Raw genomic sequence first — 17268 nt, 5'->3', positions numbered from 1 at the left:
ACAATGCTCTGAATTCAATATTATGGTTGGAAAGAAGTATAGTAAGTGAAACAAAGCAGCAATATACATTTTGTACATTCCAGGACCAGCCACTGAAAGGAACATCAGCCTTTGTTACTATGAATTGGACATTCCCAATTTTCATTTAACTTTTTCTTGCAGGCAAAGCCTTATATGTTTGAAGAATTATATTCTTCTAAAACCACAGGACCATAATCTTTGCTGAGAACATAATTATTACATTCATGACTACAGAAATTTATATCACTTCGGAATTTGTCTCTAAACAACTTTGGTGCTGTCAGTCACAAAATTCTCTGGAATTTCTTCAGGAACAATATTCAGATTTTATTTTTCATATCATAAATTTTCTTAGAACTTTAATACAACCCCCAGATTTTGGATTTGACTGGCCTTGAACTTTGGACAAATTCAGATTTTATTGTGAAGTTTATAGTTGGCTGTTGACATAACATGTGAATAAGGAAGACTGCCAAAAAGGAAGAGCAGACTTTTTTCCAATTAAAATGTTAGAAAATAGGTATTGAACATAAGACTGAAAGATAATTGGAGTAAGGGGATGGTGACTACACATCAGATAAAAACAAACAAACAAACAAACAAAAAAACCCCTAAAATATAAAGGTGGGAAGCTTTGGGGGGCATAAATCCCCTTCTGAAGCTGCTAAAAGGCAAATTGCTGATCTGAACTGAAGCCAAATGTCAACCTGGCTTGCAATCCAGGATTTTACACAAGGCTGTAAGAAAATACTTCAAAAGAAACAAGGTGATTGTAGAAAACATGGATGCACAATGGCAGACAGACTTGGCTGATGTGCAACAGCACTCCAAATACAATGACAATATTAAGTACATCTTAACGGTGATCGCCGTATTATCCAAGCATTCCTGGGCCATTAGTCTAAAAGGTAAAACATGTTCTAAAAGAGCTTCTACTTTTAAAGCAACTTTTACCAGGGGGCAGAAGTCTCAGAAATTGTTAAAGCAGTACAATGTTCACCATTTTGTGGCTAATAATTAAGTTAAAACCTCTGTCACAGAGCATTTAAACAGGACAATTAGAACTGAGTTGTGGAGATACTTTACAGCTGTTGTGGTTTAGCCTAGGTAGGCAGCTAAACCCCGCAGAGCTGTTCACTCACACCCCCACAGTGCGATGGCGGAGAGAATTGGAAGAGTAGAAGTGAGAAAACTCATGGCTTGAGGTAAAAGACAGTTTAATAGGTAAAGCAAAAGCTGTGTGTGAAAGAAAAGTAAAACAAGGAATTAATTCACCACTTCCCATGGCAGGCAGGTGTTCAGCCATCTCCAGGAAAGCAGGGCTCCATCACACGTAACGGTTACTTGGGAAGACAAATGTCATCACTCCAAACGTCTACCCCTTCCCCCACCCCCTTATATGCTGAGCATGACATCATATGATATGGAATATCCCTTTGGTCAGTTGGGGTCAGCTGTCCCAGCTGTGTCCCCTCCCAGCTCCTTGTGCACCCCCAGCCTGCTGGCTGGTGGGGTGGTGTGAGAAGCAGAAAAGGCCTTGGCTCTGTGTCAGCACTGCTCAGCAGTAATGAAAATATCCCTGTGTTATCAACACCGTTTTGGTCACAAATCCAAAACATATCACTATGCAAGCTACTGTGAACAATAACCCTATCCGAACCAAAACCAATACAACACCACACAATTTTGATGTGTTGTTGGAGTTTATAAAGAGCTACAACCACAATTTCCACAGAACTGTCAGAGCCAAGCCTGTGAACATGAACCTTTTAAACTGTACAAGCATTTGGAAAACTCTGTATGGAGAAGTGTTTAAAATCAAAGAATCTGCTGCTCTCCTCCAGGTACCTATGAGGGGTCTTTCTTCATCACTGTGGGTGCAGAGGGCCTGGCAGGTTTCAGCACAAGAGCGGCACAAGGGAAACAATAGCTTGCCATTTACTATCACAGGAAGCACAGGGAAAAAGGGCCCATGGGGCAGATATACCTTTGCTTTGAATCTGCCAGAGGGAGAGGCCATCAGGGTAGCAAAACTCTCAGAAATAACTTTGGGCCGTCCAGGAGGATATTGTTTTGTTGATGAAGCTATGACCATATTTAAACAGTATATAACAAAGCTCACAAAAGTTTCTCACCTTAAAAACATTGCTGATATCCTTAACTTCACAATAATGTTCATCAGTACAAGAAGGAAAAGAGTCTCAGGATATCTAAAACTGTTGTTGGCTTAAAAATCCCTCCAAAACCTTTTCCCTTCAGATAGGAGGATGATGTGTATATTAACATGTAGAAGATACTCAGACAAAGGGTTGCCACTCAGTGCGACTTTCCCATGCACAGACCATCTCAGTTCGTCATGTAGCTCTTTTGCTCTGCTTAACAATTTTGCATTTGTCAGACCCCACTCTGCTGCAAGTTCTGTGACTGCCAGCAAAACAGAGGTTGTTGCTGTTATTTACATCAGTTGAATCACATCACTTTTTGTCTATGATTTTGGAGTGGGGGATAGACCTCAGGATCTGTGTAACGCACCCCCAATGGCTTTTACAATATTGATAGTAAATCAGAAACACAGCTTGCTCTTACTTTGTAGAAGAGTACTGATGCAGCAAAAAAAATTTTGCAACATTCATATTATTTCAATTAATAGTGAAGGAATACAAAGTCACATGCTGACGGCTTCAAGATGGAGCTGAGCATAATCACGAAGTTTAAACAGCTGGTGTAAATGATTACAAATTTGCTCTACACCCTGAACAAATGTTTCATAAGCTTCATACAATGCTACCTGATCCCAGACTAACAGATCTGTCTCTTCTATATTTCTCCTAGACCCAGACCTCTGGACTGGCCATTGCTATTGCTGAATATGCTCAATGGAAGCCATGGGGTGGTCTCCTTCACTACCTCTGCTACATTCAAGGGTGGGGGGGGAAACTGGGCTTTCAAAGTAGTCATCAGGACTCAGAAGTGCAGCAGGTGGACACCTCCTGGGAAACATTCTCATTGTGTTCAACAGTCTCTTGCTCTGCAGAAGGCTGCAGTAACAGGGAAGTCCCTTCCAAGGTGTCATCTTCTACCCTAATGGGAAACATATTCACTAGTTCACCAGGTTCAGAAAAGCAGTTTGTATTTAAGGGCCCTTGTGTTCCCCATAACCCTTTACCAACAAGATGCTTGAAGTGATGCAGATTAGTCTAATTTTCCTAATTAGCAGCCTTTGTTCTAACACTTTTTTTTTTCTGTTTTGCCAGCCTGTAAACCAAGACCCCAGAATGAAAAGCTCCACTGGCCTTTTTATCATCATCATCCTGCTGCAGCTTCTCTGTGCCTGACAATAATCATGGCCTTTTATCTTTGCAACACCCCATTGCTCTAACTGATCCAGTTGCTCTTTCTGCAAAAGCTGTTATCTCTGAGAACACAGGACTGCAGTCTGTGTCCCTGTCCTGGTTTCAGCTGAGACAGAGTTAATTTTCATTCTGGTAGCTGGTATAGTGCTGTGTTTTGGATTGAGTATGAGAATAATGTTGATAACACACTGATGGTTTTAGTTGTTGCTAGGCAGTTGTAGTGCCTACACTACGCCAAGCACTTTTCAGTTTCTCAAGCCCTGCCAGGTGCACAAGAAGCTGGGAGAGCACAGCCAGGACAGCTGACCCAGACTGGCCAAAGGGATATTCCCTACCATAGAGCGTCATACTCCAGATATATAACTGGGGAAGCCAGCCGGGAGGTGGGATTGCTGCTCAGAAAGAGACTGGACATCGGGGGAGTAGGGGTTCTACATGTGGTGAGCAATTGCATTTGTGCATCACATTATTATTATTATTATTATTGTTGTTGTTGTTGTTGTTGTTGTTACTATTATGATTATTTTTCTCTTCCTTTGTTATCCTATTAAACTGTCTTTATCTCAACCCACGAGGTTTTTTTCCATTCTCTTCCCCATCCCCTTGAGGGGGAAGGGGTGAGCAAGTGACTGCATGGTGCTCAGCTGTTGGCTGGGGCAAAACCACGACACAGGATTTGCACCACGGGCCCCTTGGTGGATGTCTCCAGAGGGGTCTATGGCCCTTGGGCATGTTCCAACTTGTTCATTCCATCCCCCTCCCCTTTTGATGCCCCTCTGCCCTCCTGAAGTAATCCACCAATGTGTTGGTACATGTTCCACAGCCTTGTAGAGTAGGAAATGTTAAACCAGACTTTAACTTTTGTTTAATTATTTTCTATTAACAGTTAAAATTTAATTATTCATTCCATTAGCTCTTATTAAAAAATGTTTTATTCATTCTATAGCTATGCATTTATGGATGCATATGTATATGGATGTTTCTGTGGGAAGTTGGAGGTGTGATACCTGTCAATTGTCTTGGTAGAAGGTGTCCCAGTACTACTGAAGTGGGGCAGTTAGAGAACTCGAATTTATGAATCAAAAGCATGACTATGCTTTTATACATGAACACATTTAGAATAATTCATTGTGAGACCGAGACTGCTGAAAGCTGAGAGCAAGTCCAAGGACTTGTCTTGCCCAGTTAAATAAAGAGGTAAAATGAAGTGGTTCTCCCTTTTTCTTAATTTTTAGAAAAGTCTGTGTCTGATGGAGAGGGTAGGTTCTGAAGAACTTCTTATTTTATTTTCAATTAAATGGCCATGACAAGAGTTTATACAGTATGTCTTCTATGTATACATCAGGAAAAAAAAAAAAATTGCTGTTCCCAGAAGAGCAATTTCAGTTGAACCTTTTCTAGAGCAATAACTATAGATTAAATTACCAGGTTTATCTGACTGTCCATGTCCTCCGAGTTTACTACAGGTTATATCATTCTGTTGTTAGAATCATATGTAAACTCATGGCCCAAAGTATTCAATCCTCTAAAGACTTCACCAGTACAAAAGGTTTCTCTGTCTAAAAGGACACAGACAGTTACACAGAGATGTTTAAATGCTGGCTATAACACTCAAGATCGGAACACAGGGAAAGACCTCTCATATGCATCCAACTGGAAGTTTCAAGAGGACAAGCATACACGTGTCTATTTCTGTCCTTGATTACGCAAAGTATCGGTTAGCAGTGTTCTTTTCTGACTTTGGTATGAAAATTGGTGAGAAATTAGCACTATCATGGAATTCTGACATAATTACTTCTTAGAAACTAGCTATTTTCCTTGTACTTTTTATAACAATACTTCTCCTCAGTGCATCTGCATGCTTTTGACATCATGACCAGTTTTCTCTGAAAGTAAAAATGCATAATTTAGTGACATATGGTAAATCTGAAAAATTATTTTCTAAAAGGTATGGACCATCAAGACGCAACAACTAACAGAGAAGAGATACATCAGAAATTCTACCTAAACAGGACCTACACTATGATGTGGTGAGGTATCCCTGAATATTCACTACAATTGCTCTATAGGGAGCACAGTCTGTTAATACAGCTAGTAAAGTTCAGGCCACAGTGCAATTCATCACCTCCTATAGTAGATGACTACATTTGTTCAGCCTCAGTGACTTCATAGCTAGACCTACCTTATCTATTATGGCTAGTTTGGACAACCAGTGCAAGGTTAGACGTGTAAAAAGAAGTGAAATTAATTCCATCCTCACTGAAGAGTTTTGTGAATATATGGCATCACAAACAGTATTTTTTCAATTTAACAAACCTAACATCATCTCTGGATAACAATTTGTTCTCTGTCTACAGTTACTTGATACCTGAAGTTGAATTCTTTCAGTAGGAAAGAAAAGAAGCTGTACTATGGATGCAACTGACCTAAGTTAAAAGCAATGTCACACAAATTAGCTCTCTTGCAACAGGCTGGAATCAGCCTTACAAACATTTTCTTCTAGTAAACAGGGCTTTGGACAGTTCTTCCCTTTCCCCTCCATCTTAAAACAGTTGGCAATTTTATATGGTTTTTTATACTCCCTTTCTTTAAACAAATATGTGTGCTATCAGACAAGATTGCTTTACTTCATAAACCAGCTACAGCTCCTGAAGTCACAAACATGCATTTCTTTTTCTTTATTGTACTATTTGTCTTTATGTTACTATTTGTCGGCAGAACTCCCAAGGTCCCGCAGCAGGCAGACTGACAGATTTCGTCAGACACAGTGCACGGTGATGGATGTGGACAGCTGACTCTTTTTGGTTTTAACCACATTATTGCGTCTGCCTAATGTCTTTCACAAAGTCAGGGAAATCAAGATGATAATAGCTGATATGAGGTTGACATAATTTGCAAGCATGCCATTGTAAGATTGAACTCTATACACTTTCAAGTAACATCTCAACATTTTTTTCCCTTCCAACCCTTGCAGTAGGGTATTTTTCTTGAAATGTCCATTCTATGTCAAAGTCTCTAATACAATGACTTAAGAAGCTCAACCCAGCACAGACAAGGATTAGCCGAATAAGAAAAAGGGCATTTTGACCTATGTTTTCTTTGACTCTTGGCCATGCCTGAGAAGACAAGATGTGTCAGCTGAGATAATCACCAAATGAAAATAAGTAACACTCTTCATCTACTTCACTGATAGCTGTCAACAGACTCTCCAAGAAGCAGAAACCCACTAAAATTAACAGAAATTGTGTTCGAGTGTTTATAAGATCTTAAGTTTCAGACTTTGAGCATTTTAATTATAACCCAGCAAAAAGACCTGCTGGTTTTATCACAAATACATTAAAAACCAAACCAAAATAAAAACCCCCACAACACAAAAAAAAACAAATAAAAAAATATAATGCTAAATAAAAATAACAAAAAGGTGTACCTACTGTGCCAACAAAAGCCAGTTGATTATGTTAGAATCATGCTATGTCTCTATGCAATTTATAATTCTTGCATGAAAATTACTTGTCATCACTTGCTGGGTCACTCATAAGTCTGTAGATAAAAGGTAGTAAACCATTTTGCATGTTTTAGTTTGTTTACAACCAAAGTAATCAGACCAAGAGATATAAACTGCATTTAAATCAAAAGAATATTCATATTAATGTTATTTGTAGTGCTATTACAATGCAATAAAAGATTATTTTAAAACTTTGTTTTACTGTCTGTGCAAAAAGTGTAAATGTTTTATTTAGTTGCTTATAATTTAATGTATGTTAATGTAGGCTATTAAGTATGAAAAGTGAGTGGCTGGAAAACAGGGAGGATGGATCCCTACAAGCTCATATCCTTGCCTAAAAGGATAAAATTACTGAAGGGATAGGGATATTGATTATTCATTAAGTGCATGCACAGCTAAAAGTAATTTCCAGATGAAACAGGCAACAAGAATGAATGATAAAGCTAGTCAAGGACCAGCAGTTTGTTCAATTAATTCACAGCAAAAAAGACAGGTGCAAAGACCTGGCCTTCAAGAACATCAGAAGGATGTTTTTCAGCCTTTATTATGTCATCAAGCTCAAGAACAGATTCAGGGTATCATTATATACTACTACTACTACTACTACTGTTGTGGTGTTGGTGTTGGTGTTTTGTTGTTGTTGTTAAAAATAATAAAGTTTTCTTGCTTTAATTTGTAATTCAAGTTTTAATGAAACTTTGAAGTATTTACCATCATTAGTTTTATCTTCTGATGTCACCATATTTCTAAAAGCCTTAGCTATTAAACATGAAATTTAGAAGCTAGGCTGCATATACATTGTGGAAATGCTTGAGAAGATGAAAGTAATAAAGAGGGAACATATGAAGAATAAAAATAGTATTTTATCGCAAACAGTCATGTTAATGCCAATTGTTGCCAACAGCTGATACCAAGAACAAAATCAAGATATGTGGAGTCTTTAGAACACATATTTTGGGCTTTACTAATTGATGAATTAAGTTGTATATTTTTGAAATTTATCAGCCAACACCTTCTTTAATAATTTCTGGTATATGTACAGACACCAACATAAAAGTTACAATTACAGACCCCAATTTAGCATGCTATTCACTTCGTGAATGTATTTTACAGGGCTCCATAATGTTTCATCACATTCTTGTAGTGCCATATAGACATATATGAGTTAAATTTGCAAAGAATTATGTGGTGAATTACAACTATCTTGGAGTAACAGTCCGCCCCAACAGAATTCTATACCTGCCAGTATAGTCAGCTATAGCCAGAATGCACTTATGTAAATGTAAGTATTTAGCGTTAGAATTTAGATGGGACGGATATACTTTCTGACCTTCAACTCCAGCTCCAGAAGCATGACAGTCTCCTGTAAGACCTGCGTTATATCTTTCAGACCTATGAAGATGTCTAGAATGACACTTAAACATCTTGATGTGCAGATATTTAGGGAACTGAGTAATGTTTTAGGTGTGTACTTCGAAGTGAACGAAATAATTCAGTTGACTGTCTGGACTGCACTTACTTCATTAACTAGATGTTCATCAACTATATAGGGAGCTTAGATACCTAACAAACCTATAGACACCTGTGTTGGTTTTGTGTGGCAAGGTTTTGGTAGTGGGGGGGCTACAGGGGTGGCTTCTGTGAGAAGCTGCTAGAAGCTTCCCCTGTGTCTGACAGAGCCAATGCCAGCCAGCTCCAAGATGGACCCGCCGCTGGCCAAGGCCAAGCCAATCAGCGCCTCTGTGATAACATATTTAAGAAACAGAAAAAACAGTTAGGGAGAGCGCTTTTGCAGCCAGAGAGAGGAGTGAGAAGATGTAAGAAACTCTGCAGACACCAAGGTCAGTGCAGAAGGAGGGGCAGGAGGTGCTCCAGGCACCAGAGCAGAGATCCCCCTGCAGCCTGTGGTGAAGACCATGGTGAAGCAGGCTGTCCCCCTGCAGCCCATGGAGGGAGGATGAGGGGGTGTAGAGATTCCACCTGCAGCCCGTGGAGGACCCCACGCCGGAGCAGGTGGAGACACCTGAAGGAGGCTGTGACCCCGTGGGAAACCCACGGTGGAGTAAGCTCCAGGTAGGACCTGTGGACCCGTGCAGAGAGGAGCCCACGCCAGAGCAGGTTTGCTGGCAGGACTTGTGACCCCGTGGGGGACCCACGCTGGAGCAGTTTGCTCCTGAAGGTCTGCACCCCATGGGAGAGACCCACGCTGGAGCAGTTCATGAAGGGCTGTAGCCCGTGGGAAGGACTCACGTTGGAGAAGGTCGTGATGGACTGTCTCCCGTGAGAGGGACCCCACGCTGGAGCAGAGGAACGATGAGAGGAGTCCTCCCCCTGAGGATGAAGAAGCGGCAGAAACACCACGTGATGAACTGACCGTAACCCCCACTCCCTGTCCCCCTGTGCCGCTGAGGGGGGAGGAGGTTGAAGCCGGGAGTGAAGTTCAGCCCGGGAAGATGGGAGGGGTGGGGGGAGGTGTTTTAAGATTTGGTTTTATTTCTCATTCCTCTACTCTGTTTTGCTTAGTAATAAATTAGATTAATTCCCTCTCTAAGTTCAGTCTGGTTTGCTCATGACGATAATTAAAGAATGATCTCTCCCTGTCCTTATCTCGACCCATAAGTTTTTTTCGTTGTACTTTTTCTCCCCTGTCTAACGAAAGAGGGGAGTGATAGAGCGGCTCTGATGGGCACCTGGCCCTCAGACAGGGTCAACCCACCACAACACCTAAACATTTTTCTTTTACACTCAGACTTATTCCACCTCCAGATTTGTATGTGTCCTTCTCTCAGTTACTTTTCATTTTATGCATTCACTTAATAGTAATCACTATCTTCTACCTGGATGTAATTCACCAATTAGATGTAGACACCTTGTTGGTGAACATCTTTACTTGAGCTACTCACCACAGACTCCCTTTACAGACCCCAAGAAGAAATGCTATAGCAAGATTTAGTTAATCTCATCCTCATAGAGATACCTCAAGATAATACATTTACTTCTGCAGAGGTTTCTAATGGCATTAAATGCACTCTATGGATGTAAAAAATATCAAATGGTACCTGACATCAATGCTGAAATAACAGAATTAAGTTGCTAACAGAAGTTATGTTTGTCGTAGAAATGTCTGCCGCTTTCCATTGACTGCGATGGGCACATAGGATGATTTCCCAGTCCTCAGTGTCTACGTGGTAGGCATTTGAGTTTGACATTTAAATTTAAAGTTCATGATTTTTTCAAGTTCTGGTGATCTCTATAGCCAAAAAGCTTTCTTAGTTTCAAGTAATGGACTGTGCAATCTTAAACTGAGATGTTGACTGAGGACTTCATTCAAAGCTCTTTAACTTACTGAGCAAGTTATGCTTGTTCTTCCTTTAGTACTACCTATAGGACTTTCACCTGTTTGTTTTGGTTGCTATCACAATGGATATGGTTGTATCAGAAGCACATGTGCCATTTGATGAAAATATGTCACTCCTAAGAAGAGTTCCTCTCACTCAGTTTGGATTCTTAGCACTTATTGTTCCTATAAAACTTATGTCCTGAGGGTTAGAGGCAGTTCTACATTCTCCTATGTCAATGTAAGTTTGGAGGGAGAATAGAAACAGAATTTCTTAAATGCAGATATTGTTTATCCAGGATCCAGAAAGGTAGACTTTCCAGAAAAGGAAGGATATTTCTGCTTTTTTCTGTTGATGAAGTACTATGGGGATATAATTTCACAGAGATCTTCTGCTTAAATTTTCAGCTCACAATTTATCTGCTGACTTTCTGACACCAGTACAGACATTAAGCATTGTGCATTTTGTTAAAAGTAGCTGAACTCACCTGAGAAATTGGGAGAAAGAGCTTGTAAGTGGATCACAGGGTGTAATGCTTTCTCTCATGGTTGTTATTTCTGAGCATGAAAGTTCTTTTGCTATGAAAAGGACTCTTTGGTAAGAAACTTCTAGTTCATGTAGAAACACACATGGAAGAGTCGTGTTAAACTGTAAAGACTGGAAATGAAATAAGTAAGTTCACTGCCTATCTGCCCTACTAAAAATTAAATGAAATTGAAATCACTAAAGCTTCATGAGATGGTGAAGCTTTACCACTCAGTTGACTCTGTGTAGTGATTTACAGGAAGACTTACCAGAGAAAACTAAGACTAACCATTAGTACCAGACTCTGATGAAGTTTAAGAGATATGGATAACAACAATGATATAATAAAGATGTCTGCTGGAAATTTACATCAGCATATAAACAGTTAGATTCAGAGACTACTGTCAAAGCACAGAAGTCATAACTTTATTATTATTTAGGTATATATTGAAGAATAGATATATATGCCTATATGCACATATATATGTTATTCAAAATATGTACATAATAGATATTTTCTGTGTTTGAATTCACATTGCAAATCACTTTCCTAATATATTATTTCCTCTTCTATACAGATTCTCTTTTTCAACATGTGAAACTATTACTATAAAACTAGTTAGTGAAGCCTAAAATTCTAACCTGACTTCCAGCTGACAGGCTTCAGTAGATGTGTTGAGACAGAAAAATGGCACTTGTTGCCCAATGCTTCCTGATAATGGATTTGATTATCAGGATTTAATAATACCATTAAGACAGCAACTTAATTCTTTCAGGTGAATCTAAAGGAATGGGAAAACAAATATGAAATATTTAGCTTTAAAAAAACCCCAAAACAACAACCCATAAGGCTTATAGTAATTTCTTCTTGCAGATTTTCTGCTGTTCATATTCTCTAGTTTCATTCAGAACTGTTTGTGCCCTTTTCACTTCTACTTAAGGCTGATGCTATGTTAATAGAAACACAATAGCCAGTTGTTGCTTTTTCCTTGCTTTTTTGACATGTGATTTTCTTAAAGAGAGACAGAATAAGATGCAAGCATTTCAAAGAAACTGAAAAAAACCATAATTCACAATGCCTTTCTTTGTACTGCTGAAATTGCTCTTTCTGATAAGAAAGGCAAGAAGTAGCTTTAGTATTTCTGATTCGTACCATTCATGAAGAATCACATATGACTGTACTATGAATTTTTTGGTAGAATCTTCAATAGAAAATGCAACTATTAAATGAGTAGACAAAATGTAAGGATGAAATCAAAAACCTCATAAGGGGTTTTGACAGCACAGGACTTGATTTTTCCATTCTCATTTAAGGCGAATACTATGTTATTTATGAGTGACTTCACTGATTTATTGGGGCTTCTCTCAGGCTTCAGCTCTGTAGGAAGAAAAGTGGTGGAACCAGGCCCAGAATGAATTATGATATCATTGCCATTTCCAGAAATAATTAACCTTCAGAGAACATTGATATAAATAATATTGCTGCCAAAATTATATCCTCTAATCCTTGGGGAATCAGTGATACAAATAAGCTTCTAGTGAACCTCCAAACACTGGTGCATGATAGGAGAATAACACACAACTTACTAGTTCATTTATCGCAGTTCAAGCGTTACAAAGCTTGTCAGACAATTTGGTAATTTGTCAAATACATTCACCTCTTGTCCCACCCACTAGAATCATAGAATCATTTAGGTTGGAAAAAGATGCTGAAGATCATCCGGTCCAACCATTAACTTAGCACTGCCAAGTCCAACCACTAAACCATGTCCCTAAGCACCACATCTACATGTCTTTTAAATACCGCCAGGAATGATGACACAACCATTTTCCTGGGCAGCCTATTCCAATGACTGATAACCCTTTCGGTGAAGAAATGTTTCCTAATATCCTAAACCTCCCCTGGCACAACTTGAGGCCATTTCCTCTTGACCTATCACTTGTTACTTGGGAGAAGAGACCAACACCCACCTCGCTACAACCGCCTTTCAAATAGTTGTAGAGACCAATAAGGTCTCCCCTCAGCCTCCTTTTCTCCAGACTAAACAACTCCTGTTCCCTCAGCTGCTCCTCACCTGACCTGTTCTCTAGAGCCTTCACCACCTTCGTTGCCCTTCTTTGGGCACGTTCCAGCACCTCAATGTCCTTCTTGTAGTGAGGGGCCCAAAACTGAACACAGGACTCGAGGTGCGGCTCACCAGTGCTGAGTACAGAGGGATGATCACTTCCCTAGTCCTCCTGGCCACACTATTTCTGATACAAGCCAGGATGCTGTTGGCCGCCTTGACCACCTGGGCACACTGCTGGCTCATATTCATCCAGCTGTCAGCCAACACCCCCAGGTCCTTTTTTGCTGGGCAGCTTTCCAGCCACTCTTCCCCAAGCCTGTAGCAGCATTGCATGGGGTTGTTGTGACCCAAGTGCAGGACCTGGCACTGAGCCTTGTTGAACCTCACACAGCTGTCCTTGGCTCATCGATACAGCCTGTCCAGATCCCTCTGTAGAGCCTTCCTACCCCCCAAGCAGATCAACACTCCCACACAAATTGGTGTCGTCTGCAAATTAGCTAATTTGCATGCAATTAGAAACAATTCTTCACATGTAATATCGACCGAAAAAAACCCTAATAACAGTAATTTGACTGCAACAATTTGATTGGATAGAATATCATTACTTCTTTTTGAGCAGATATCATTAGTGGTACCATCTACCTTTCTCCAGAGGGCAAAAGGCCTAACGCCTTCCACACACCAGTGATAATCAATTGAGTTTCTTGTTGTTATAATTTTGTCTTTTAAAGAAATACTACTACAGCTACCAGTCATTGGACTTTGTGATGACATATGTGTCAAAAGAGAAAAACACAGGAAAATATTTTTTCTCTTAAAGATCACACTTACACTGTTAATCACTAGTTATTTTCTTGTGTAGTATTCCCTTTTCTGAAGACAAGCAGTGTCCATTCAGAGTCTTTTTAACTTTACTTGCATAATTTAACAGCCTGGCATTTCTGTCTGAGGAACATTGAGACATTGCAGATTTCAGACATACATACATTCTTAAACAAAAGTGTTCTGAAAAGCCCTTTGACTCAGAGTTTAAAGAAAATGGAATATAGACATATATGGAGCATAAGTTCATCATTGAGAATCTAAATGTCCTTGTTAGCATACTAACCGTGTGCTTAACTATATAATTTTCTTCCTATTCGGCGGGAAGTTATTGGCAACTTTACAGGACTACTTTCAGTAATGCAAAACCATGGGTGCTGCTGCACTCTCTTTCCCATTCACATTTTTTTACTGTATAGTTATATGCCCAAGGCCTTGTTTTATGCCATGCGCAACCAACCCTCCTCTTTCCTTATTGTTATTTTTCTTGCCTCAGGAGCAAGCCTGAGATAACAAAAAAAAGAAAAAAAGGAAACTTTTTTTCTCTTCCCATTCCAATACAATTTTAACATAGTTAACTACTGAATAATGAATTACAGTTAGGCTGAAATTTTAAGCCTTTCCATAACTGTAAGGGCATTCAAATGCAATGAAATAATAATGCATAAAGTCCAGGTTCTTTTTTTATTTTGCCAAGTATTTTTTATGCATTCAGTGTCATGAGTCATAAATGCTGTCTGGATTGAGATGCTTACAGAAAGGAGCACGATAGTTCTATAACACAGATAAGACATAATGTGGATCTTGAAATTACACCTCCTTTCCCTCTTTCCCTCTGAGGTGAGCAGCCAGACAGGCAACCTTGTCAGAAGGGGAAAATTACTGAACAGAAGAAAATGCTTCTGAAATAGTTACAGAGAAATTGCCTTCCAGCCTGGGAGCTCTGAGCTGTGAGCCTGGGAACCAAAAGCATCCTTGAAAAGTGCAGCTGGCATCTTTGAAGTACAGCTGGGTACCTAGAAACCAGTCACATCCTAATTGCAAAATCAAGTAACAGTAACAACAATTTATCATTTGAAAAAGTGAAAAAATATTCTGTAAAAAAGGGTAAAACATCTTGAGAAAGCATTGGCTGTTCTAACTGCAAGAAAAGGAAAACAGTCTGGAAAAAAAAAATGGTCTGAAATAACAGAAATCATCATCTACTGGCTGCCCCAGGCGAAAAATAGATATTAAGAGCATCTATCGGTTGCTTGAAGTGGTGATGTCCTACCCTTCTTATCCTCTATGATATAAAAAGGACTTAATTTTTATCCAAAATATAGCCTCCCTCTCCCAAGACATTCCTGTACTGCACATACTTTTCCTTTTCTAAACAGAATGAATTATCCACACAAACTTTCTACAAGATCTTGGATCCTTGCAGGGCACATCTGGCAGACTCCAAACTCCCTGACATGGATCATCTTTGAAGTGAGACTGTCTGTTATTTTACTGGTCCCCCTCTAGACCCATTTCTGGGGTCAGTTTGCTTTGTCCTCCCACTTTTGGGATGGTTGGGTCCCTTTTAGAGGATAAAGCCCCCATGTCCTTGTATATTACAGAATCCTATGAATCCACCATGGTTGCAAGCTCTACACACCTGCAGACTGGATAATCCTTCATGTCATAACATCCTGTAACACAATAACTGCTTATAGTGAAGTAGATTTCCTTACTGGCTTCTGAATACCCTGCTCGTGTTGACTGAAGTGCTATAATCATGGAAATCCCATAACGGTGGAAAACCCACCAGGCTTTTCACTCTATTCCTTTCAATTAATTCTGTGCAAGGTCAGAACACTATCTGCCCTTATTTCACCACCAGAAGCCAAAACTAAAGAACAGAGGAAACATTTTTGCCACTGCGTTCTTTCATATAGGCTTTTAATGGTATTCTGTGTCTAATATTCACTGCATGTGCCTTATATCTTATTTAGTAGTGCTAAACATTTTGAATTCACAAACAGTATTCTGTACTAGAACAGGAGTCTGTATTTAAGCATTGCTTATATTTTTTTACGCATTTGCATTAGTGCCCCCAAGATAAAAATAAGTATGCAAGACTAATAAGATAAATTGAAAAGCCAAGTATACAAATGCCATCTTGATTCAGGTTGCAAATTGCTATCACTAGATATATTAACATTCACCATCAGTCTTAAAAAGATGCTATATTACTGTTTTCTTAGAAAAGCACGTGACTACATACTCTGTGTCTACATTTACCTATATATACAGAAATAGAATACAATCAGTTTACAAATCTTACCTCTGTGAAAAGAGATATGGATCAGATAGTAGCATACCTGTAAACTGTATGAACTCCATGCATCAAGATTTACTCTCTGTACTCTTCTTCATCTCTCTTGTGAAGTGTGAGTACTATATATACAATCTATATCATGGTCTTTCAATTTATTTTATTGAACTGAAGTGAAGCAAAGTGAAGACTTTGCCATAGCTAATTCCTTTTGTATTGCATTCTCAGAGATTTCACGTTGTGATCTCCATTTTAGCATATCCATCAAAATCTTGTATGTCAGAACTGTTCAAATGTCAAAGTAAAGATTAATACCAAAATGCATACAAAAAAACAACAACAGCAAAAGAACAAAAATGACCCTTACATCTGAAAAAACTATACTGGCACCTTGCATCTGGAAAAAAAAAAGTCTCTCTACAGTACTATTGATGTTTACTTTGATCAATTCTGTAGAATCTTTATTTCTGGATTTTAGAAAAAGAATCCTGAAATGTTTATTTTTTCTGACTGAAATCAAGAATGACTGTCCTTGAATATAAATAATAAAATAGATACTTTTCTTAGCAAAATAGCAGTTCAGTGACACATGCATCATTACCAGAATATAAGACTGTAGAATGGGCTTCTAGGCCTCAGGCCATTATCAACTCACAGAACAAAAAGTAGGGTAAATTTATACTTGGAGTGCCATTGCCCTGTATTTTGTTGTTTTTTAAAAAATTGAAACTCTGCAGACTGTTTGTCTAATACCAAACGATTGCTGCTATTGTTGATTTGTTTTGCTTTATTTTTTTGTGGTTAAGATGACCCTTTGTTAATCATAAACTTCTTGATTTCCTGTCACATTGTCCCTGAAGTTCTTAAATAGAAACAAGAGCTCTATTTGCTGTGTCGTTGCTGAGAAAATAATTTCAAGGCAACTGTGGGCTTGGGAAGATTTCTGAAGTGTTTCTGAAGCCTAAAAGTAATGAGACTGTGGAATGCCACTGCCCTAGAAGGTGTCAGACACAAGCTCTGCACTAAATCTGACACAATAATAGGTTTTGAACTTCATGGGAAGCTTTCTAAAATTTGGGTTTATTCCAAAAAAAGGCTGAAGTCAAATATCAAGCAAACAAAGAAACCCAGCATTTCTCAGGAACTGATCTGCAGCTGTCCTAGAAAACTGAAATTCCCAGACCAGCATAGAGCAGATCAAAGGTAAATGACACAGCATTACACAGTCCAGCTGGAAAAGAATTGTAGAGTGTCCACTTCTGCTTCATAGCATGATCAGACTTACCTATTTCATGCCAGTCAAGTATATTTTTAGGCTGCCCTCAAAAGCCTT

General features: G+C 39.0%; 1 long non-coding RNA gene across 1 annotated transcript in view; it reads right to left on the bottom strand.

Annotated features, from left to right (window-relative positions):
- Positions 1–1306: 1306 nt before the first annotated feature.
- Positions 1307–17268, bottom strand: part of LOC142599785 (uncharacterized) — a 309523-nt gene continuing 293561 nt past the window's right edge. The window contains exon 3 of the long non-coding RNA XR_012833254.1: positions 1307–1364. This is a non-coding gene — a long non-coding RNA (uncharacterized LOC142599785). The remainder of the gene's footprint in view (positions 1365–17268) is intronic.

This window comes from Balearica regulorum, chromosome 1 (genome assembly GCF_011004875.1).
Source record: "Balearica regulorum gibbericeps isolate bBalReg1 chromosome 1, bBalReg1.pri, whole genome shotgun sequence".
Classification (NCBI taxonomy): domain Eukaryota; kingdom Metazoa; phylum Chordata; class Aves; order Gruiformes; family Gruidae; genus Balearica; species Balearica regulorum.
This window is presented reverse-complemented; position numbering and strand designations above follow the sequence as displayed.